Consider the following 24,692-nt stretch of genomic DNA (forward strand, 5'->3'; position numbering starts at 1 on the left):
TTGTATACATATGTGTATACCTATGTGTGTATATTGTATGTATATGAGTGTGTCCATACACACACACATAATATACTGAGTTCATTTAATGTTTTACACACACACACATACACACACACACACACACACACACACACACACACACACACACATATATATATAAGGCTAACCACTTGGGATTGGCTAACTTATTAGGAAACTTGTCTCTGGAGAATAGCGATTCTCTATCTTTCAGCAGCCATTAATTACCTGTAACCATTCATTTGAGGGTAGGGCCCTACAATATTTTTCTCATCTGCATTGGCTTGTAAATTGCTGTTGTCATTATGCACATCTTGTTCAAATGACCATATTTTTGAGATAGCGTAAGTGCAACTTCCCTGTCATATACAGAAGACACATCTTGAAGCAGATGCCATTGACCTCTGTCTTAGACTCTTTCTGCCCCTTCTTCCCGATGCTTCCTGAGCCTTAGTGTAGGGGTTGCATTGTGAATCTATCAGTTGGGGATGGGCAGCCTACAGTTGGTTCTGCTGGCCACAGGTGAAACATGGGTAGATGTGACAATGTCTCCAGTTAAAACAGCACAGTCATTTTGTGTGTTCATGTGTAACTAGGAACAACATCCACTCATGCATATAGAACTTTTTAAAACATTTATTCTTCTCTCATACATTACATCCTGACCACAGTTTCCTCTCTCTCCTTTCCTCTTAACCCCTCCCTTCTCACCTTCCCTCTACCCCAGATCAACTCCTCCTCTGTTTCCCTTAAAAAAAAATAAAAAAGCAGGCTTCCCAGGGATATCAAATGAACATGGCCTAACAAGATACAATAAGAGTGGGCACAAGCCTCATAGCAAGGCTGGATCTGGTAACTCAAAGGAGGGAAAAGGTCCCAAGCACAGGCAAGAGAGTCAGAGACACCCCCACCCAATGTTTGAAGTCCCACAAGAACACCAAGCTACACAACAGTAAGGAATATGCAAAGGACCTAGCTCAGACCCATGTAGGCTCTGTGACTGTCGCTTCAGTTTCTGTGAGCCTCTAAATTTTATAAGTAACACTTTGTACTTGGAGCTGCAGATTTTATGTGATTTACAGCTTTGCTCTTCAGCTGAACGTTTTACAGTGAGTTTGATCTGTTAAACATCTTCTGTTAATCTCCACTATGAAGTACATCCTCATAAACAGAGTGGCTGTGAGATCTAGCCCTCTTATCCCTCATTTACTTGTATACACAGCAGAAGGGGAGTTGAGGACTATGAAATGGCAGTCATGAGTGCATGCTGGGGTAGCTGGAATGTTCACGGCTCTGAACAGGTTGCTAGGAATCTGTGACTGTTCTCTCACTGCAAATTAGCCACCCCTCCCAGCAGATCAGAGAACAGCCTGCCTGGGATGAGGAGGGGCTTTGCATTCCTAGGCATATTTGATCACCAGGGATAGCCTTTCTTACCATCCTATCCTGTCCTGTGAGATACTGTCATATAAAATTACAGAAAGGATGATTTTTTTCACAAAGGAAGAAAACCCCTCCCACAGGTTCCTCATTCCTTTTAGCATTGTTTTAGAATGTGACTTTTTTTCTCTCAGAATCCATTACCCAGAAGTATTTTTTTCTTTTCTTTTTCTTTTAAATCTCTCACCCAAGAAAGGTGTCTGTAATTGAGTCAAGATTATTCCATTTAAGCCTCAGGGCTGCTCCTGGTGTTAAGCGGGTGAGTCACAGAGTGGTCCTCTAATCTTAGCAAGAAGGGCGATGCTGCTTGCTCTGCCCTCAGCTTCCACAGCTCGTTCTCAGGAAAAGAGAAAGGTAGCGTGGGGAAAGATTCGGAGAAATACACAGTATGACAGGAACGGAAGACACCATGCTGTGCTGGCTGTTCTTCGCAATCCAGTCAGTCTAGGCTGCAGCACTCATTCATAGATGCTTCTGCTGTGATTGAAGGGACTTTTGGAAGGAGGACTACATCCCTGGAAATGTGGAACAGGTGAGCAAGAAATTGAAACTTTTAAATTCATTTGATTTTAGCTTATTTAAAATAAGGCCACCATATTACACAGAATAGCCCAAGACATTAATTTGATTACAGACTTCCTCATACTCCCAGATAATCAGCCAGCCACTAAATATCTCAGCAGAGTTGATTAGAGTTAAGGAGACAAAGTCTATGCTTCTCCAGGGTAGACTATGTTCAAAATACCTCAGATTAAGACAGTAACTTGGAGATAACTATACTGTGAATGACAGTATTTTGTAACTATACTGTTTTTTAACTCTTCACAACAGTTTACATAGGATTCACATTACAAAAGTCCATATCCACTAATTCATCAATGCTGCTCAGTCCAAATAGCACGTTCTGTCAGGTTCAGTGACTGTGGACTTCACTAGGAATAAGAAATCTCAAGAGCTAAGTCTTGCCTCTGAAGCCTGTTGACTGATCCTGGACAACCTACTCTTCTCAGCACGTTGTTCCTGTCAGGAAGGAAACAGCACAACTCTTCAGCAAAGCCTTCAGAATCCAACTCCTTCTCTGCCCTTCTCTGCCCTTCCATCCTTCTGTGAAGAGCCATATACAACTCACCAATTTTTGTGTCTTTTACATATTAAATAAATGCCAGGAACCTACTATATATAAAACAATTTTCTAACTTCCAAGGACCATGATGAGCCTTGGACTGATTACATAGTACTTGGAAATATTGGGAAAATATAATTACTTACTTTTATAATTATTACATAATACCATGATTGTACAATCCTAATTTGGGATCATACAGCAATAAAAAAGTGCTGTGGGATGGTCTGTATGTCAAATGTGTTGCTCTGATTGGTCAATAAATAAAACACTGATTGGCCAGTAGCCAGGCAGGAAGTATAGGCGGGACTAACAGAGAGGAGAAAAGAAAGAACAGGAAGGCAGAGGGAGACACTGCCAGCCACTGCCAGCCACTGCCATGACAAGCAGTGTGTGAAGATGCCGGTAAGCCACGAGCCACGTGGCAAGGTATAGATTTATAGAAATGGATTAATTTAAGATGTAAGAACTAGATAGCTAGAAGCCTGAGCCATTATGCCAAACAGTTTAATTAACATAAGCGTCTGTGTGTTTATTTTATAAGTGGGCTGTCGGACGGCTGGGGCTTGGCGGGACCTGGAGAGAAAACTGGAAAGAAAGCTTCCAAACTATGATTGGAAGAGTAACACTGGGGTTTAGACTTTTTCTTGGAGGGTTAAACTTCTCTGGGTTTGCAGCATCTGGGCAGGATAAAAAACAACATGTCTTAGTAATGGTGTTGCTGCTGCCCCTTCTCATCTTCATAGTAAACTCCTATTTGTCCCTTCAAACTCATATGCTACTGGCTTTTGGGAAAACAAAAATGAAGACAGCTCTCACATAGCTGCACACTCTAATGTAATAGATACCTGTATTTCTCTGACCCTCTTCCCTATCCCCCAAATCCCTCTGGTGACACAGTCTTCATATTTGTATTCTCTAGCATTTGCATATTGTAGGGTTTGGAATAACATTGAAGGTTCCAGGGATGAATGGCAGGAGCTTCCTTCTCTTTAAGCATCCGACTGAGCAGGGGAAGGGGAATATCAAAAGCCGTTCTTCTTCATCTTGACCCAGGCAACCTTAACGACTTCCCAAGATGCAGTGGGTAAGGAATGACAACTTGGGGAAAGAAAAAGTAAAAGAATGGAGAGAAGTGAGCAAACACATATTGGGTGCAGTAGGACAAATTCAAGTTTGCGGTTATTGTTCAAGATAATTACTAGAGTAAAGATTGGTAAAGACAACTCACATTCAGTAAGGCACATGAAGCAGCAAGTAGAGGTGAGCAAGAATCCAACCTATGGAAGCAAAGCCACTGTCGATGCTGGGGTGGCCATCAAAGGGAGCCTTCAGCTTCCGTTAACAGCTTACAGCATCAGCAATTGTTGCCGTGACACTTCTTTGTCAAAAAAAAATGCAGAGCTTAGGTGGATATGAGCAGTATTTTCTAAAGGGTCTGCCACCTTTGAAGTACTAATACTCAAAAATGATTTTCAGAGCCGGGCGGTGGTGGCGCACGCCTTTAATCCCAGCACTCGGGAGGCAGAGACAGGTGGATCTCTGTGAGTTTGAGGCCAGCCTGGGCTACCAAGTGAGTCCCAGGAAAGGCGCAAAGCTACACAGAGAAACCCTGTCTCGAAAAAACCAAAAAAAAAAAAAAAAAAAGATTTTCAGACCTCTGATTTAAAGACTCAGTAGTTTTTTAGTATACATACAAGAATCTAACATAGGCTAATAAGTTAGCTAATAAGCTAGTAAGTTAACTAATAAGTTAGCTAATAAGTTGAGCTAATAAGCTCAAGGATCCCCCTTATATTTTTCCTCAAATCTACTAGAGATTAGAAGCCTGTGCATCGTGTGTGTGTGTGTGTGTGTGTGTGTGTGTGTGTGTGTGTGATAACTTATGGTAGCAGGCGAGAAGAGAAAATGATAGGCTATTAAGAAGTAGAATAGCTGTCTTTGGATCATGTGGTTCAGGAATATCCCTCAGATCAGAAATGTGATGTGAAGGAGACAACTGAATGTGCCAATCTCCTAATGATGAAATCAACTTTGTTTATTCATTTTATGTGCATGAAATCTGGGGTAAGTTGAGTCTATGGCGGTAGAGTATGGTGATATTTTATTTGTGCTGAAATGTGATTTTATTTGTATGTTAATAAATAAAGTTGCCTGGGGATCAGAGCTAAGAGCAAGCCATTATGCAGAAGACTGGTAGTAGTAGCACACGCCCTTGACCCGATCACATGGCAGGCAGAATCTCTGTGTTCAGGGACACAACCAGCATGGAGACACACGCCTTTAATCTTAGTACCAACCATAGAGACCTGGAGGTCTGCATAGACAGGCAGTGATGAGGAAGCCATGTGGTTGGGTTTACAGCCAATGAGAAGGCAGAACAGAAAGGCAATAAAAAAGACAGGACACAGGAAGAAGGTCTCTCTCTCAGAAGAAGGACGCAGTGAGAGGTAAGATAAGGTGGTCTTAGCTCTTGGCTATATTGCTCGATCTCTGGGCTTTTAACTCTTTATTTGGCTCTGTGTTTCTTATTTAACAAGACCGTTTAGAATTACATCTACAGTAGAGAGAGGATCAGAACAGTCAGAGTGCAGAGGCAGACAGACCCGTGCACTGAGGCACAGCTGCTGTGTTCATGGCTAATCAATGCACGGCTTCCTTTGTAGAGGAAGGCTGGAGAAGAGACAGTGTCAACAGGGTTACATGGTAGACTTATGAAACGATTGATTTCCCCTCTGTTGCCAGCATCGATGACATGACAAACCCGTAGAAACAGTTCATTGTGTGGTACTTAGAGTAAGTCCAGAAGCTTAAATTTAATTCTGAAAGGAATGGAGAGACACTGAATATATTTAAACAAAAACGTGACATTCATTATGCAAAGTCTGTGACTGTGATAAAAGCCAGAAATAGGTGGTTCTGCCCTGGCTTTGGGTACCTTTGCAAGCAAAAATGTCATGCCGCCCAATTCTGATGCCCAGTAGGAAGGACATGCTTTTGCTCAAAGCTACCAGCTTACAGGTCCTTTTCTTAACTTTGCCCTTCATTTGTATCTGTTCTATCTACAGGTGGGTTGCAAAGGTTGTCTGGGCCAGATCTGCAATGGCTATCTTTTGCTTAGAGGACATTAAAATTATTTTTAAAAATGGACTTTAATTCCTGTGCTTCTTGTAACTTTGAGTTTAGAAAGTTATTTTCCATCTGTGTCTTTTTTTAAAAAAAAAAAATTTTTTATTGCTTCCCACTTTCCTGGAAGCAAAGCACAAGTGTTGAAGATATGCTGTAATTTTTTTCCTGAGGAGGAATAGCGCATTTAGAACTGTGTGGCGCCATCTGGTGGGAAAAGAAGTAATCGCTCTGGATGAGGATAGGGCACATAACAGCCTGATGCTCTTGTCAGCTCACATATAATTGAGAGGATTTATGAAAGGCATGTTTTACTTTCTTCTGTTGTGAAATGTAATTTTAAATGTAAAACAGCAAGCTTTTAATTATTCAACACCAATAATGCTACTCAGAAAGCTGTATCTTCTTTATACAAAAAAAAAAACAGAAAAACAAAAGCAAACAAACAAAAAGGTTAATCAATGCACGGGTAACAGAGGCTACATGGCTTACTTCAGTACTTAAATTCTCCCCAGGGTAAGGCTTCTAGACACAGAATCATAATTACTGAAGCCTTTCCTTATGAGTAAGTTATGAACAATTCTCTTCATTTTGATGCACAATTCATAATTTGCACAGTCATTTTCAGCCCAACACATGCGCTGTTTTAGGGCACAGATGAATTCTCATTGTATACATTCAAAGACAGGTGCTAATTCAGTTATCTGCTTACTCTGTTTAGCATATTTGTATAGAAAACATATGAAAATGCAGCAGAAAGGTTTTGAATCGAAGCCTAGGTGAATGTTTTCTTTTTTAAGTGGTAGTGTCCATCAACAGTTATTGAATGTGTGCATGATGTGAAGCATGGTGTTTGAGATCTTGCTCTTTTAACCACAGTGTCCTCAGTCTGTTCTAACCCTTTTACTGAATCAGATGGAGTAGGTTATGCACCCAGATCAGTAAGTACCACAGTGAGGATACTCCAGAGTGAAGAGCGGCTTCAGAAGACACGAACTGTGACTGAGGAAGCAGGGAAGGACTCCAGCATTTTTCGAGCTCCAGCTCCTCTCAGACATTTCCACATGATGCAATTGTTAAAGAACTGCAAAGCGTCAGCCCAGGAATCTTGGCTGAGAAGCAGCTGTTGAAGATCCATGACACTGAGATGAAGCAAGGACATACGAAAGTACAGATGTGATTAGCACTGACACACTGAACTGCAGCCTTAAATGCTGTCTACCGTTCTATAGACAACTAAAGGTTGTAATTTACAGTTTTTTTCTAAATAAATGCTTTCATTATCTGAATATCTGAAGAAGACATTAGAGGAAACTTCAGGAATAATATGGGCTTTAAAAAGAGAATATAGGTCTTAAATCAAGTAAAACATGAATGAATGTAAACCAATTACAAACATAAATCCCCTGGACTCTGGTTAGTTCTTCTAGACTCAGAATAAAGAAATGCATGTATTGAAAACTCCTCAATTTCTGATCTTACTCTATTTGTAGGGTGGAATTTTCCTCTACAAATAAATGTAGGCTCTGCTACAAGAACAGAACAAAAGAGCTCGCTTTTCTGAAGAATTGCTTACTTACAACATCTTTTGATAATTCAGACATCTGGACAGCTGTGTTCAATCTGTGCTTAGCTCGACTCTGCTTGCATTCTAATTTTCTCCAAAACAATCCAATGTAAACCACACATACACATTTTCATATTTTAAAAATTAAATGCTGTAATGAGTCAGCTAATTTAAACACACAAACTGGAACCTGGGACTAACTTCCGGAAATGCTCTAGGCACGTCATGGCTTCTGCAAGAAGAAACATTAACCTGCTGCCCATGTTTTAACCAAGCTATTAAACATTAACACCATGGCTGAGGGTTGCTTCAAAGGAGAGTAAAATTGAGTACCTTGTGTAAGTTTGGGATAGAAAGATCCATTTTTGCTGACATTCCCATGTAATGCAAGTTTTAAAAAGCTTCTTTGGTTTATTTTTTATTGTTAATGCTTGTATATGTGTAGACAAATTTCTAAACGGTCTTATTATTAGAAAACACAGAGACAGATATGGGGGTGAAAACCTGAGAGATCAGAGGAATAGGAACAGCCAGGTGCTAACCTCACCTCACCAACTCCACAGCTTCCAAAAGAGAGATACTTCCTGTCTACCCATGCCTGGATGCCTTGCTGTTCTGCCATCTGATTTGCTCTCTCTGTCCAGGTACATCACTTCCTTTTCCTGCCCAACTCTGTCACTTCCTATCTGTCTGTACAGACCTCCAGACCTCCATGGTTAACTAGTGTTGGAATTTAAGGTGTGTGCCACCACACCTGGCTGTTTCCAGTGTCCTTGAACTCACAGAGATCCAGACACATCCCTGCCTGCCAAGTGATAGGATTAAGGGCGTGTGCTACCCGTTGCCTGACTTCTTTGTTTACTTATAATGGCTAACCTTTTCCTCTGATCTCCAGGCAAGCTTTATTTATTAAAGCACAAATAAAATATCACCACATATATAATGTGTTTGTGTGTGATGTATAGGGTATGTATGTATGTGTGTGTGCAAGTGTGTATGTGTGTGTGTGTGTGTGTGTGTGTGTGTGTGTGTCTGTGTGTATGCATGTGCGAAGGTCAGAGGAAAGGTTTCAGAAATTAGTTTAGTTCTCTTCTACTGTAGGTTCTGGGAATGAACTTGGGTCCTGATGCTTGCACAGCCAGCATTTGTATACCCTCAGAACCACCTTGCTTGACCACACATAATATAATTTTTAAAGAACTACAAACCAAGGGCCCAAGTGATCTTACTCAAAAACATACTGTTGAAGATCCACTATTTTTAGGCTAATGACATCTCATAAGGTGTGCCTGTGGTTAGCTTGAGCATATTGAGCTGAGTGTGATGTTTAGCACTGTATAAAAGCTAATAAGTATTATTTTTATTATTTATATATAACATATTTTATATATAGATATTTCTATAAGCTGATTTTCACTTATAAGAGTACCTGCTCACAGGCTACGCTGAAGATCATCCTGAGTTGGAATGAATGCATCCATTTAATTTAAATATATTTAAGACTATGTGCTCATCATACATCAATTAATTATTAACACGCAAGGAATAATAGGGAAACAATTTACTGTGAGGATTAGTAAAAGAAGAATTCTAGCATTCATCTCTTCCATTCCATTGCTAAGAAGGAGATTCAAGGAGTAGCTTTACAGAAGTTCCCAGCTGTAAATAAATGATAACATTGTAGAGCACAGCTTTTCTGCCTCTTTTGGGTCTTCACATTGAGCACCCACAGCACTGACGATGTCCTCACTATAAAGAGATGGCTGGACTTAATGTTCCTGCTGAAAGACCAAGGGCCATCTACAGTCTGGCCAGACAGATAGAAACTGAATCTGACCAAGTAGGGAGACACAGCGGCCAGTTTCCAGGAAATACATAGGGACTGTAAATCTGACAAATGTAGCTAGAGTTTTCCTGCCTGGCCCACGGTCAGGACAAATCTCTATCACCCGCCAGTCCCACAGCCACACAACCAAGTAAACACAGAGACTTATATTGGTTACAAACTGTATGGCCGTGGCAGGCTTCTTGCTAACTGTTCTTACAGCTTAAATTAATCCATTTCTATAAATCTATACCTTGCCACATGGCTCGTGGCTTACTGGCATCTTCACATGCTGTTTCTCATCATGGCGGCTGGCAGTGTCTCTCTGACTCAGCCTTCCACTTCCCAGCTTTATTCTCCTCTTTGTCCCGCCTATACTTCCTGCCTAGCCAATGACCAATCAGTGTTTTGTTTATTGACTAATCAGCAACACATTTGCCATACAGACCATCCCACAGCAGACAAAACTGACCGTGAGCTTCTAATCCGTAAAAACTGAGTGTAAGAAATCCCGAGAGCAGTTGGTCCAGGATCTTTCCCACATAAGTTGTAAATAAATGAAAGCAGAGAAAGCAGTGGAGACAAAACCAGTGAAAGTTCAGTCTGCTTGTTTCAGCAAGGCTGAAATATAGCCCTAGGTGGGCACATTGCCGTGGGAGGACTGTAGCAGATGTAAGAACATGATTGCTATAGTAAACAAGATGCTGTGTATGAGGGGCACGGGGGAACTTGTTCAGCTTGTCACTGAGGTGGACAGAAGGACATTCTTGCTAGAAATGCTGTTGTGTGTATAGTGTGGCATATTGTTTGAACGTATACATGTGTGTGCACATGTGTGTGCACATGTGTGTGCTGACATGCTTGTGTACCCGGAGGCCAGGAATCAACATTGAATATCTTCCTTGATTGCTTTCCTCCTTGTTTGAGACAGGGGAATCTCACTGATCCTGGAGCTCAACAATTGACCAGGCTGGCTGGTAATGAGCTCTGAGGACCTGTCCGTTTCTCCTCCACCCTCCTCCTATTCTGGGGTTGCAGTTACTTCATGTTACAATATCCGCTATTATGTGAGTACTGGGGATGTGAACCTAGTCAGCCACATGCAGAGCAGCACTTTACTGAATGGGCCATCTCCCCAGTCCCTGGAAAGTTCCATTTCTTAACCCAGTTGCTGATTACAGGAAGGTATCTTTTAAAGTAACCCACTCAACTGTATATTTATTTATATCCTTGGTACTGTTTCTGTATGTCCTTTGTTAGTGTATATACTAACATAAAGACAGTGTCTATTTCTCCTCAATGATTTTATTATAACTATGAGCATTTTTGTGTTTGAATTATAAAAGTAAGTTATATTTCTAAGTTCATCCAATCTGGGCAATACTGTTAATTATTCTAATTTTGTATTTCTTCCTGATACAATTATAATTCATCTACTGTTATCCACAATAACTCACATGAAAACATATTTATGACTGTGCAGTTTTATTAAACAGGTTGACATCTCAATTGCCTGTCCCTCTCTAGATTTCAATTAAAATAACAATGAAACACCAAGACAACTTAGAGTTTCTTCATACTTATTGCTTTCCCCTGCAATGGAGTCTCTAGTCTAATAACCAATTCCCCAGCATGGTCCAAGCTTGGGCTATAGACTTTAGGAGTAGGGCATTCATTCATTTATTTTTTTTTAGCATATTCCACCCACTCTGTCCAAGCCAGCAATGGCTGAAGGGTCCAAGTAATGAATCTCAGCTCTTGCTGCTTACACATGTCAACTGGAAGACTTATTACCTATTAGAACACCAGTACCTGTCCTGCCCTGGACTAATTAAAATATAATCACATCTCTGTGGGTGATCATATGTATTTTTTTCAAAGAGGATTTTATGTGATTTTGAATTGTGAACTACAAGACTAATTAGTTGTAAGAATCTTAGTTAATACATGGAATCTTCGAGGTGAATAACACATTAATTTTTAAGGAGTTAAGTAGTATATTATTTATCTGTGTCTACATTTTTCCACTCATTATTCTTAAAGGGAGGCATCTATTAATGCACCTATGCATGTTAAGATGAAAAGGATGAGTGAGAAAAACAAGAGAATAGTGTTAATTGTCTTATGGCTAAGATTAAATTTGAATTATTGCCTGCTAAGTAAAGCTCCTGAAGTAATAGTAGAAGACTGTTTAGAACAACTCCATTTAGTTTGTATACACCCCCCTACTACTAAGGGTTGAAACAATCTTATTTCCTCATGCATCACGTGATCACAGCAACTGATTAGCACTGCAAAACAGTAGCAAGGAGGTGAGGCTAGAGAGCATTTTCTTTGTGTTTTATTTCCTTGTCATATTTTAGGCAGTTGCTTTGAAAAGTGGGGAAAGTCACCTCCGAATGCTGACAGGCAGTTTAGAGCTCCCGATGACAATTTGACACAAGTAAATAGGACTGAAGTTGACCCATTTAAGATGCAATCAATAGAAAATGACATGTGTGATTAGAAGTGACTTACGCCACTCTGGCCAGGGAAGCAGGTAGGCTAATTGCAAATCTTCACCTCTCCCTCTTCTCCTCCAAACCCAGGCACCTTTCAACCCCCCCCCCCCCCCCCCCCCCCCCCCCCGCTCTGTAGCAGACCACCTGCTGCGGCCTCCCAGCCATTCCTGCACCTATCTTCAGCTGATTAGGTATCTCCAAACCCCAGCACTAGCAGGCTTTTCCTGGGAAGCCTCCAGTCAGGCCTGCCAGAGGAGCAAGCAGGCCAGTTGAGTAGGTCGTTCTCCCCCCTGTACTACTATCCAGTCCTCACTCTCATCCCCGGCTCTGTAGGAGAGTACCCTTGTGTCCTCTCCTTACACTCTGCTCCCATTCCAAGAGGACTAAGCAGATCCTAGTGGACACCATGCTTTCCTCCCTTCTGTGGACCCCTTCAGCCCCTGCCACCAGCCCATTCTCATTCCTAAGTGTCAGTTCCCAATACTTAAGAACAGATTTTACCCAAAACCCACAGTGGCCACACTTACCAGGATCTGAGACGAATTTTCTACCACAGCATCCTAAGAATCAACAGAAACCAAGGAACAAAACCCCCATCCAACAAAGACAAGATCAGATATCAGCATCTAGAATTAAAATCTTCCCAAACACAGATGACTATACACCGACATGAAATAAGTAACAGCCAGAAGAACAGATCTCCACTAGAGGCCAGCAGCCCCACCACAGCAGGCCTTGAGCACTGCAACATAGCTGAGGAAGAGGACAAATATCTTAAAATATCCTTTATGAATAAAATAGAGGTCCGTAAAGAGGAAATTAATGAATCCCTTAAAGAAATCCAGGTAAACACGAACAGTGGAAGGAAATGAATAAAACAGTTCAAGACCTAAAAGTGGAATACAATCAACAAAGAAAACCCAAACTGATGAAAATATGGAAATGAAAAATTTAGGAAGTGAACAAGAACCTCGGAGGCAAGCATTGCAAACAGAATATAAGAGATAGAAGACAGAATCTCAGGCATTGAAGGTACAGTAGAAAGAATGGATACCTAGGTCAAAGAAAATGTTAAATGTAAGAAAACTCCTGGTATAAAACAATCAGAAAATCTGGGACATTATGAAAAAAACAAATCTAAGAATAATAGCAATAGAGGAAAGTGAAGAATCCCAGCTCAAAAACACAGAAAATATATTCGACAAAATCACAGAAGGAAATTTCCCTAACCTAAACAAGGAGTTGACTACCATGTTACTAGAAGAGTGTAAAATACCAAGCAGACTGGACCAGAAAAGAAATTCCCCTTGGAACATAATAATCAAAACACTAAATGTATGTAGCAAAGAAAGAATATAGAAAGCTGCAAAGGAAAAATATCAAGTAACATATAAAGGCAGACCTATTAGAATAATACCTGATGTCTCAAAGAAGACTCTAAGCCAGAAGGGTCTGGACAGACTCTGTTCTACAGACTCTAAGAAGCCAAAGATACTAACCTAGACTACTATAACCAGAATGGTAGTTTGAATGTATTTGGCCTCATAAGCTCACAGGGAGTGTCACTATTAGGAGGTGTAGCTTTGTTTGAGTAGGTATGGCCTTGTTACAGGAAGTGTGTCACTGTGGGGGCCGGCTTTGAAGTTTCCTATTCTCAAGATATCACCCATTGTCTCAGTCCACTTCCTGTTTCCTTCTGATCAAGATAGAGCCAGCATCAGGTCTGTCTGCACATCACCATGCTCTGTGCCATGATGATAATGGGCTGAACCTCTGAAACTGTAAGTGAGTCACCCCAGTTAAATATTTTCATTATAAGAGTGTTGTTGTAGTCATGGTGTCTTTTCACGGCAATAGAAGCCCTAACTGAGAAAGAAGTTGGTACCAGGGACTGGGGCATTGCTGCAGTAGGCCTAATCATGTTCTGTTTAAAGGACTTTAGACTTTGGTGCTTTGGATTAGGAAAGCTGTGGAATGTTTCAAGCGCTGCTTAATGGGCCATACTAGTAGGAGCATGGAAGACAGTGGTGCTGAGGGTGATTTGATGAACTGTAGTGGCCTTGCTCCAGAGGTTACAGAGGAGAAGAATATAAATGTGTGGCCTAGAGATTGTTCTTGTGATATTTTGGTAAAGAATGTGGCTGTATTTGCCCTTGTCTGAAGAGTCTGCTTAAGGTTATACAAAGAGTTTTGGGTTAATTCTGTTAGCAGAGGAAATCTCAAAACAGCCTAGTATAGAGTCTGTCATGTGGTTTTTACTGGTAACTCTAATTTATATATAATTTTATTTAATTATATATAATTTTCATTTATAATGAAAAGAGCAAGCTGAGCAGGGTAAAGTACAAAATGACAGATTGAGAAAAGGAGCACCAGGAAGTGAAATAGAGCTAAATCATGTGTTCAAGGAGTTAAACAGATAAAGAAATGGAATCTCAGGCCAATATCCCACCCAGCTAAATCTTCAACTTGTGGAAAGAAATTAAAGGAAAGCTTAGAGCTGGGTGTTGTGGTGCAAGCCTTTAATCCCAGCACTTAGAAGGTAGAGGCTGGTGGATCTCTGAGTTTGAGGCCAGCCTGGTTTAAAGATCTAGTTACATGACAGCCAAGCTTGGGCAGTGAAGGACAGAAAGCTGGTGAAGATGTAATTGAACAAGGGGGGCATTTTCCAGCCCCAGTAAGAAGCAGAACTTGGCAGCTTCAGCCATGTGGTTCTGGAGTTAAGGATAGAAGAAAGGGGCTATGGAATTTGCCCCTAGGACTAAGGAAAGCTACTGAGACCAGGCATGTGTCAGGTATGTCCTTGAATGGAGGTCTAGAGAGGCCATTTCATGAAGTTGTAAAGGTGAAACATGGATTGCCTTAACGACCCCAAGATGTTGGAGATACCAGAGTCATGGGATACCTGCTGAGGAAAGCTGTTAACAGGGAGTGGAATCAGCCCAAGAAATAGAAGTGTGCTGCAGTCAACAAAGCAAAAAGGAGTTGGAGATCTGAAGAGCATTTTGACATCAGGCTTGAGATGCAGAGTTTGGAGTTTGCCCAGCTGGTTGTGAGTTTTACTTTGGTCCAATATTTCCTCACTATGTTTCCTTCCCTACATTTTAGAATAGTAATGTATATTCAGTGCCATTATTTGCTGAAAGTATGTCATTTGCTTTTTTGTTTTGATTTTACAGGGGATTACAGGTAGGAGATTGCATGAATCTCAGAAGAGACTTTAAACTTTGAACTTCTAAACATTATTCAGACTATGATAGACTTTTGAAGTTGGACTAAATGCATTTTGCATTGTGATGCTGTTACAAGCTTATGGGGGCCAAGGAGTGGAATGTGGTAGTTTGAATGTAATTGGTCCCTATAAGCTCACAGGAAGTGGCACTATTGGAAGGTGTAGATTTGTTGAAGTAGGTGTGGACTTGTTGAAGGAAGTGTGTCTCTGTGGAGCAGGTTTTGAGGTCTATTTTGCTTAAGCTTCACTCAGTGTCACAGTGTACTTCCTTTGCCTTCTGATCAAGATGTAGCTAGCACCATGTCTGTCTGGACATGACCATGTTCCCCACCATGATGATAATGGACTAAACCTCTGAACTGTAAGCTGTCACCTCAATGAAATGTTTTCCTTTATAAGAGTTGCCATGGTCATGGTGTCTCCTCACAGCAATAGAAACTCAAACTAAAACAATACCTAAACAATAAAAGCAATTTACAGCAAGCCCATAGCCAACTTAAATAGAGAATTCATTTATTCTACTAAAATCAGAAACAAGACAAGTGTGTCCACTCTCTCTAAACTTATTCAATATAGTAACTGAAGTCTTAGATGGAGCAATAAGATAACCAAAAGTGATCAAAGGGATACAAACTGGAAAGGAAAAAGTCAAAGTGTTTTTACTGGCAGATGATATGCTAATATATTTATGTGACCCTAAAAATTCCACTAGGAAACTTCTACCTCATACAACTGAAAACACTTTCAGCAAAGTAGCGGGATACAAAATTAACTCATGAAACTCAGTAGCCCTCCTATATACCAATGACAAATGGACCGAGAATAAATCAGAGAAACACACATTTCACAATAACCTCAAATAATATAAAATATCTTGGGGTGGCTCTAAGCATGTAAAAGACTTGTGTGGTAAAAAATTCAAGGTATTGAAGAAAAAAATCAGAAGAGATATCAGAAGATGGAAAGATCTCCCATGCTCATGGATCAGTAGGATTAATATAGTAAAAATGATCATCTTACCAAAAGCAGCCTACAGATTCAATTCTCATCTTCAGCATCATATGAAAACACACACATACACACACACACATACACACACACACACACACACACACACACACACACACACCAAACAAGAAACAACAACGGGGTAGTAAAAACCATCCTGAATAAGTTGTACTAGAGAGCTATCACAATTACAACAAATGGTATTGACACAAAAAACAGACATGTCAATCAATGGAACAGAACTGAAGACCTTGACAGAAATCTGTACACCTGATTTTTTATGAAAAACCAGAAATACATACTCGTGGGGTAGGGGGAGGCGACAGCATCTTCAGCAAATGGTGCTGGTCAAACTGGAAGCCTGCATGAAGAAAGTTCCAAATAGATCTCTATCACCCAGCATAAAACTCAAATCCAAATGGATCGAAGACCACAACATAACATGTGATGCACTGAACCTGACAGGAGAAGGTGGGAAATAGCCCTGAACTAATTGGCACAGGAAGACTTTTGAAAAGGTCCCCTGTGAATGTATTATGCTTTTCAATGTAGTGTTTTTCTGGGATTCCTTAGTGTGCATACTTGTGCCTTCTCTTGGGCTCTTTTCCTTCTGTTTATTTGTTTTGTCCAATTCTAATATGTTAGTTTTTGTTTTGTTTTACCATATTTTATTTTAATTTATTTTATTAATATCTCATAGAAGCCTGTTTGTTTTCTGATGAGTGATAGAAAGGGGATGGATCAAGATGGAAGGAGAGGTGGGGAAGAGCTGGGATGTCTGGAAACTATAATGAGGATATATCATGTGTGAAAATGTATTTTCAATAAAAAGAAGAAAAGAAAAAGTAACTTAAGCAATAGAAGTTTATGTCTGACATATAAATGGAGAGTGGATGGTACAAATGGAGTCAATGATGTCTTGCTCCTTGACTGACTTCTCTGCCTCATTCTAATGTCCACAGATGTGTATGAAAGTACCAGCACTTACATGGTAAATAAGAAAAAGCGAGAGCCTACAGAATGGGAAAATATCTTCACCAATCCCACATCTGACATAAGGCTGATCTCCAAAATATATAAAGAATTCAAGAAGCTAGACTTCAAAGTACCAAACAATCCAATTAAAAAATGGGCTACAGAGCTAAACAGAGATCTCAACAGAAGAATCTCAAATGCCTGAAAGACATTTAAGGAATTGCTCAACATCCTTAGTCATCAGGGAAATGCAAATCAAAATGACTCTGAGATACAATCTTACACCTGTCAGAATGGCTAAAATCAAAAACACTGATAACAGCTTATATTGGAAAGGGTGTGGAGCAAAGAAAACACTCCTCCACTCTTGGTAGGAGTGCAAACTTGTATAGCCACTCTGGAAATCAGTATGGTGGTTCCTCAGAAAACTGGGAATCAATCTTCCTCAAGACCCAGCTATACCACTCTTGGGCATATACCCAAGGGATACTCAATCATACCACAAGGACACATGCTCAACTATGTTCATAGCAGCATTACTTGTAATAGCCAGAACCTGGAAACAACCTAGATGCCCCTCAACTGAAGAATGGATAAAGAAAATGTGATACATATACACAATGGAGTACTACTCAGCAGAGAAAAACAATGACATCATGAGGTTTGCAGGCAAATGGATGGAACTAGAAAAAATCATCCTGAGTGAGGTAACCCAGACTCAGAAGGACAAACATGGTATGTATTCACTCATAAGTGGATATTAGATGTAAAGCAAAGGATAAACAGACTACAACCCACAGCTCCAGAGAAGCTAGTTAACAAGGGGGGACCCAAGGAGGGATGCATAGATCACCCTGGGAAGAGAATAGATGAGCTCTCCATAAGTAAACCAGGGATGGGGGGGGGGACAATGGAGAGTAGGGGATGGAGGATGAGAACATAAAGGAACAGGATGGTTGAGCTGGAACATGTATGGAGTCAGAGAGCAATGAAAGAGATACCATGATGGAGGGAGACATCATGGGGATAGAGATAAACTGGATGTTAGGGAAGTTCCCATGAATCCACAAGGATTATCCCAGCTTAGACTGCTAGCAATAGTGGAGAGGGTGCCTGAACTGGCTTACCCCAGTGATCAGATTGGTGAATACCCTAACTGTCATCATAGAGCCTTCATCCTGTAGCTGATGGAAGCAAATGCAGAGATCCACAGCCAAACACCAGGCTGAGCTCCAGGAGTCCAGTTGAAGAGAGAGAAGAGAGATTCTATGAGCAAGGAGCATCTAGATCATAATGAAGAAACTTACAGAGACAACCAAACCAAACTAGTAGGAACTCATGAAATTTAGACCAACACCTGTGGAGCTTCCATGGGACTGGACTAGGCCCTCTGCATAGTGAGACAGTTGTGTAGCTTGATCTGTTTAAGAGGCCCCATGGCAGTAGGATCAGGATCCATCCATGGTGCATGAGCTGGCTTTCTGGAGCCCACTTCTGTGATGGGACACCTTGCACAGCCTTGAGGCAGGGGGAGGGGCTTGGACCTGGCTCCACTGAATGCACCAGGTTCTGCTGACTCCCCATGAGAGGCCTTGTCTTTTTATAGGAGGGAATGGGGGGTGGGTTGGGTGGTGAAGGCTGGAGTGGTGGGAGGAGGAAACAGGGGGATCTGTGGTTGTATATAAAATGAATAAAAAAATTCTTAATTAAAAAAGAAAGAAAGAAAATACCAGAACTTATGGGAAAGCGTTCCCAGGAGATAAAGACGGCAGGAGCTCCTTATTCAGGTTGTCACACCACATAAGGCACTGTCCAACAAAAGTCTCTATTTCTCTCATCCAAATCAGGCTAAGCACACAGGAAGGGGCATCTTCTGGTGCTCAGTGTTTAAGCAAGGAAGTGATCTCCACCTTCAAGTAATCCATATAATTGAAGTAGTGTTCAATATGCAGTGGTATCTGTCCATAAAATAGTCTTTACTAGCCAAACTATATAAATTAGGTAGATGATGTTTTGCAATTATAAAAATACAAAGAGGAAATTTAAAATAAAGCCTTTGATTTGATGTCTTTCCTTTCTGTATGACAGTAACTCTCTAAAGTCAATGTGCATTAAATGTCAGAGTACTAGGCGCTGAGTTCAATCGAGGCCCCACTTTACGGAACATTCTATACTTGTAGCTGTAACTGTTCATAAATGTGTTTTAGTTTTTCACCTGTGTATCCATTTGCAGAAACATCTAGAATTGTGTTTATTCTCTATCAAACAGCCCTGACAATGGTTCCTACTTGTCCCCAAACTGTGCACAATCAGTTAATGTACTGAATGATGGAAACTCACCCATCCTATTCAGCTAATTCTCTTGAGCTTGGCCACTGGCCCTTGAGCATCTCTGTTTTAGTGCCTTTATATTGTAATTGACAGGGCCCGCTTCTTCACTCCCCCACTCATTTTAATGAATTGAAAACTCCACAATCATCAGTAAGTCATAGACTCAGCATGTTCCTGAGACAGGCCAACTTATCAAATTACCCTCTTCCTCTGTAAAGTGAATGCTACATATTACTAAATTATTTCCTCTCCTTCCTCCAAATGCCATGTTTTTTTTCTGTACTCTGCTTGATTCAAGAAGCCTAAAGAGCTCATATCTTTTTAATTAACATCATCAACATAGTGAATAGCTTTTGTTATTCTAATGAAACACATTTTTTCTTGTGGTGGCCAAATAAAAACACACCACTGGATTTGACAAAGATGCTATAAAGCCCATTTCCAGGCACTTGTTATACTCATAACTTCCAACTCAGTGTCAGCTGCTTTTCTCTTTATCCTGAAATGAGAGCTCCTCATCCATGATCTATAGGTAAAAGTAAATGTGTAATGCCTCATACTCCCCAGGAAAGATTGTTGCAAAAAAGATAAATAATTTAATGATGTAAATCCATAAGCGAGAGTTTTTCTGGATTCCTGATGGCAGGTTGATTCTATCATTGATACGTACCGTAGTGTTTGCAATATCTTCTTGGTGTTTCTAGCTTTTGTTCTGTGCATACATGAGAGAGAGCAACAACTACTATTTTCATCTCTGTAGGATAATGGAAAGCACGTTGCCTCCCATTTAAATAGGCGCTTTGTAAGTGATCTTCCATTTGTCTCAAAATGCAAAGCTACTACACATAATAGCACATACTATAAATATTCTTGACTCAACTGGTCTTAGCTCTGTTCTGACTCAGACAAAAAGAAGAGAATCATTTTACAGAAATAACCCAATATTACAGTGACAAAAGATTCAATTTTACCCAGTTGACTTTATTTGTGATGAATTATGCAATTGATTTATTGTTCACAAATCCAGTTTGCCAAAATTAACTCATCATAATGAACTTGAACTGTCAAAATCAAGTGAGTTTCTTTTAGTTTCTAACAGTCTTGACTTTATCATCACAGGGTTTTCTCTACATAGCTTTCATATTTGAACCTAATATTCTCATTTGGGTGATGACCAAGAAAATGAAGTATTACTCATCAATGACAATGCTGTTGTTCTCTGTCAGAGGCTTTCAAAATGTGTTTCATAGACTAGTCACAGAAGAATTCAACAGAACAGAAGTTAAGGGAATAAAATATAAAGTAGATTTTCAGCAGGCAAAATTAAGCATTTGTAAAAACCTGCAGGACTTCTTTGTTTAAAATATTTTGATGTACATTTTGATATTCTAATGTAGATGTAAGAGGGTGGGTGTGGAAGGGCTAATAGTCTCATAAGCAACACATGTAAATGATCAGTCTAGGAATTACATCTTGTTCTACACAAAAAGTTCTTCAGTTTTGTTTCATGATGGAAAGATGGATGACGGCAGGACACTTGGAGTTGGAGGAAAGTGGTAGTAGATGGAGGTGATCAATGTACATTGTACAAGTGCATGGAATTTTCAAAGAACAAAAATAATACTTGTATGTATTTCTAAGGAGATTTTTTTTTTTACAAGTAATGGCAAATCTGAAATAAATGACCTAAAGCAGCAGGAACTAGAAATAGGATATGATGTTGCTGCAAATTTTACTTTGAGTTAAATATCACAGTGCTGGAAACTCAAGAGATACAAAATACAACAGTGAAAACTTTTCTATTCTTTCTTTGTCAGTTCTTCCTTTTGAGGGAAGCATTACAGATTTTTTAAAATCTCAGAGACATTTTATGTATATTACTTTATTATTTCTAGAAAATATGTATCAATACACACACATACATACATACATAAACACACATACATATATACATTTATTCTTCCTAAATAAGTGTTTACATATGATGCTCTGAATCTCATGTGTTGCCTTTAAACCAAGTCAACTAACAATATTTAACCATAATATAAGCACACATACTGTAAGATCTATAAATGCAATAAAATATTTTAAGAAAATTTCTCTATACTTGATTTCCCCAATATTATTGAATATTTATTGGCGATAACTTTCTTACTCAGATTCATTAGTAAATTTTCAAAAAGTACTCAAATTTCTGAAAATTTCTTCTTTACCTGAGTCTAAAAATAAAACTCAATTTCTAGGTAAAATTATTTCTCTATGACTCTTGTTGATTATCTTTCTCTTATAGTTAATAATCTAAGGACATATTCATTAGCCTGAACCATTTACAGCTAAAGAGATTATAGCTGGTTTGTGTTAAAGGATCAAGACCCCAAAGTTCGTAGATTTGTCCATAAAATGTGCAGTTATTGTAGGTGGTCATCTTGCACAGTCAATGATAACACAAGCATAAATGAGAATAAAAGTATCTTTATCATGTAACAAGTCAACTGAATTTATAATTTCTGGCAAAAAATATCAACAATAATAAAGACAGGAGGTTGGAGAAAGGAATCAGCAATTAAGTGTACTGGCAGCTCCTCTAGAGGATCTGGGTTCAATTCCCAGTGCTAACACGGTGGCTCACAACCGTCTGTAACTCCACTTCCAGAGGATTCTGACCACCGAGGGTAACCAGCACACATGAGTTGCACATATATACATGTCAGCAAAACACTCATACAAATAAACTAATAAAATCATTTAAATTTTTTAAAAGACATGAGAACTTTTGACATATGAATCCTTTTACTACTCAAATATTGTAACTCTACTGTGCTTATTTGTGTCTGTTTACCTTTCTTCCTCTAATAAAGGATGTTTTACAAGTTCCAACATACATCCTTATTACTTTCTCCAAACCTATATGCCCACCAGAATCAATACTTACGGCTAGAACAGTAATATTAACCTAAAAAAGTGTTAATATCTCCAGATGCTTGTGAATCCTTCTTGTCCAGCTTCACATCCTCTGCTGTCCCCTTTTTTCGAATTTCGTTACATTGAATCTCCCCTGAACTAGCTAGTGGACATGTTCCCATCTTTAAGAGTGTGCACATAACTCTTGTAATGTAATTGACTCCACGTTGACTTCATCACAGTCCAACAGAACACCAAATTCTATTACTATGTCCAGAGCAACTTGTCCCTGGGTCTTCACTGACTTCGTCTGTTTTCAGCATTTTTTCAGGAAATGTGCGCACAGCTCACCTGTCTTCATTCTATCTGTGAGCATTGCAGCTCAGTTGGAAAGGGATCCTGGCAGTAAGGAGTACCCCAGAGTCACCATAAGCATAGCAGCTTAGAGGCTTCCCCAATGTAAGGACTCTGCTCTGCTCCGGCAGGGGAGGGTTTCCCCAGGGAAGCTGTTATAGTTCTGTTCAGGTCTCCTGGAGTGTAAAGACTGCTCTTCTGGGGGAAGGTTTCTCTAGCAAAAGTGTAAGAGTTCTGCTCTGCTCCACTCCAGTGAAAGAAGGTCTCACCCAAACCTCATTCAAGAGATTTATTGAGAAAGAAGAATCCAGGAGGGTGGCTGCTTCTGCCATGGTGGAAAAAGGCAGCTACTAACTGAACAGGTACAGGGCTTATGTAGGGCTTCTCAGGGGCAGGGTTTTCCAGAGAGAAGATTTTTTTCAGGGTTGGCAGATTTTGTGCTCAGGGATTGGTTGGTTTTGCTGTTCAAAGACTGGTTGGTTTTTTTGTGCTGAGTTGGTCAGGGGCAGAGTGTTTCAGGGCCAAAGTATGTTTCTTTCACTGGTCTCTTTTAGCCTTTTGGCTCTGGTTTCAGGGTCAGGGTGTGTTTCTTTGACTGGCTCTTTTACCCTATACTATTGCAAAATTCACAAGACATTATCTTGCCCTGAAATATTATTTCTTGATCTATTTTTACCAAAACACTATTGTTTTTTCTTATAGGTCATCTTCCTTGTGGAATCTATGCAAGTGACTTGATTTCTCTCTCTCAGTCATCTGATAGAATTTATTTTTATTCTGTCATTAACCCAAATGCAAGTCTCAAATTCCCGTATTTCCATACTTGCTTACGTCTTTCCATAATGCAGACTCCATGAGAAGATAAGGGTCATCTGATAAATACTAGATTAATGAATCGTTTATAGATCTGCATCTTAGGTGATGTCTGAGAAAGCTGTATTCTTGTTGCTCACCTTTCTGTTTATATAACTGGCATGGACACCATTGCATGTAAAACCTGGAACAACACAAAGGAGATTTGTTTTCAATCACATGCAGTAATTTATAAAACTGTTTTCTAAAACTTTTTTCATAAACTGAAGTTGAGCTTATATATATATTGAAAGTCCATAAATAAGTAAATCTGGAATTAGCTTTGTTTTATTTTGCCTTTTATGTGTTTATTTGCTTGCTTTTATGATAATATTGGGAAGTTCAATCAATGATCAGAAGCTAGCAGAAAGATTTGTAAGGCAAAAATATATTTATGACTATAGAAAAAAATTAGACCTTGATATGTGAAAGAATCCAAAACCAAGTCCTGGATAGGGAACAGCTAGTATTATCTCTGGTGGCTCTGAGGACTACAAAAATGGAAATTTGAAAAGAAAACTATGTAAGAAAAACTACAGAGAATACTTTGGTTATAACATGCATGTGAACTCCTTTAAGAAACTCATCAAAACGGTAAGCAGAAAAAATTTGGTGCAGCCAAAAAAAAAAAAGAGAGAGAGAGAGACTGAAATGGTCACAACTTAGACATCAAAATTTAATATACATGAGAATGTATAATGTAGCTTAGTAACCTCATCAAAGGCCTTTAATACCTGGGATGCACAGGATAGAATCATACCTAAAGATTAACTTGCACCTTGGACATTCTGTATTGGAGAAATTATTAAGGCCACTCCACGTAGTTACAACGGAGGTTTATTCAGTGGCGTAACTTACAAATGAAGGGATAGGTAGGTCGCAGGGTCTGGGAAAGATGTAGCGCAGTCCGACGGTGTTCTCTGGAGAACTCTGCTCAGTCTACCTCCAGCGTCCAGGAACCAAGAGAGCCGGCGCATCCGGATCTCGGGTCTTCAGGGTTCTCTCTTGGCCCTGCCTTGTAGGTGTGACAGTTACCAAAGCTTCAATGGGGGTTGGAACTTCCAGATCAAGGTTGGAATGGCTACACACTACAGTCCTGTCTCATTCCTTTGCAATTATCTAATGTGTGCTGAGTCATTGCTTTCCTTGGTCAACATGTCACTATCCAGTGAAGGGCTGTATGGCAAGCCTGTGAGGGGAGGACCAGCTACAGCAGAGCTGCTTGAAGTGCAGTGTTGTTTATGAATGCTTAAGCCTCAGGGAAAAAAAAAGCCTGCTGGGAAATCTGTCCACATGGAGATCCCTCTCTTTCTGTTGTGCCTGACAGGGGTCTCAACTGAAGCATTTTTTCATGGTAAATTTTCCAGACTTCCTGCCGAAGAACAGAGATCAGTAGAATCTATATTTAGCCTTCCAAATAAGATTTGTAGTAAATC

The sequence above is a fragment of the Peromyscus eremicus genome, chromosome 3, assembly GCF_949786415.1.
Source record: "Peromyscus eremicus chromosome 3, PerEre_H2_v1, whole genome shotgun sequence".
In the NCBI taxonomy this organism is placed as follows: Eukaryota; Metazoa; Chordata; class Mammalia; order Rodentia; family Cricetidae; genus Peromyscus; species Peromyscus eremicus.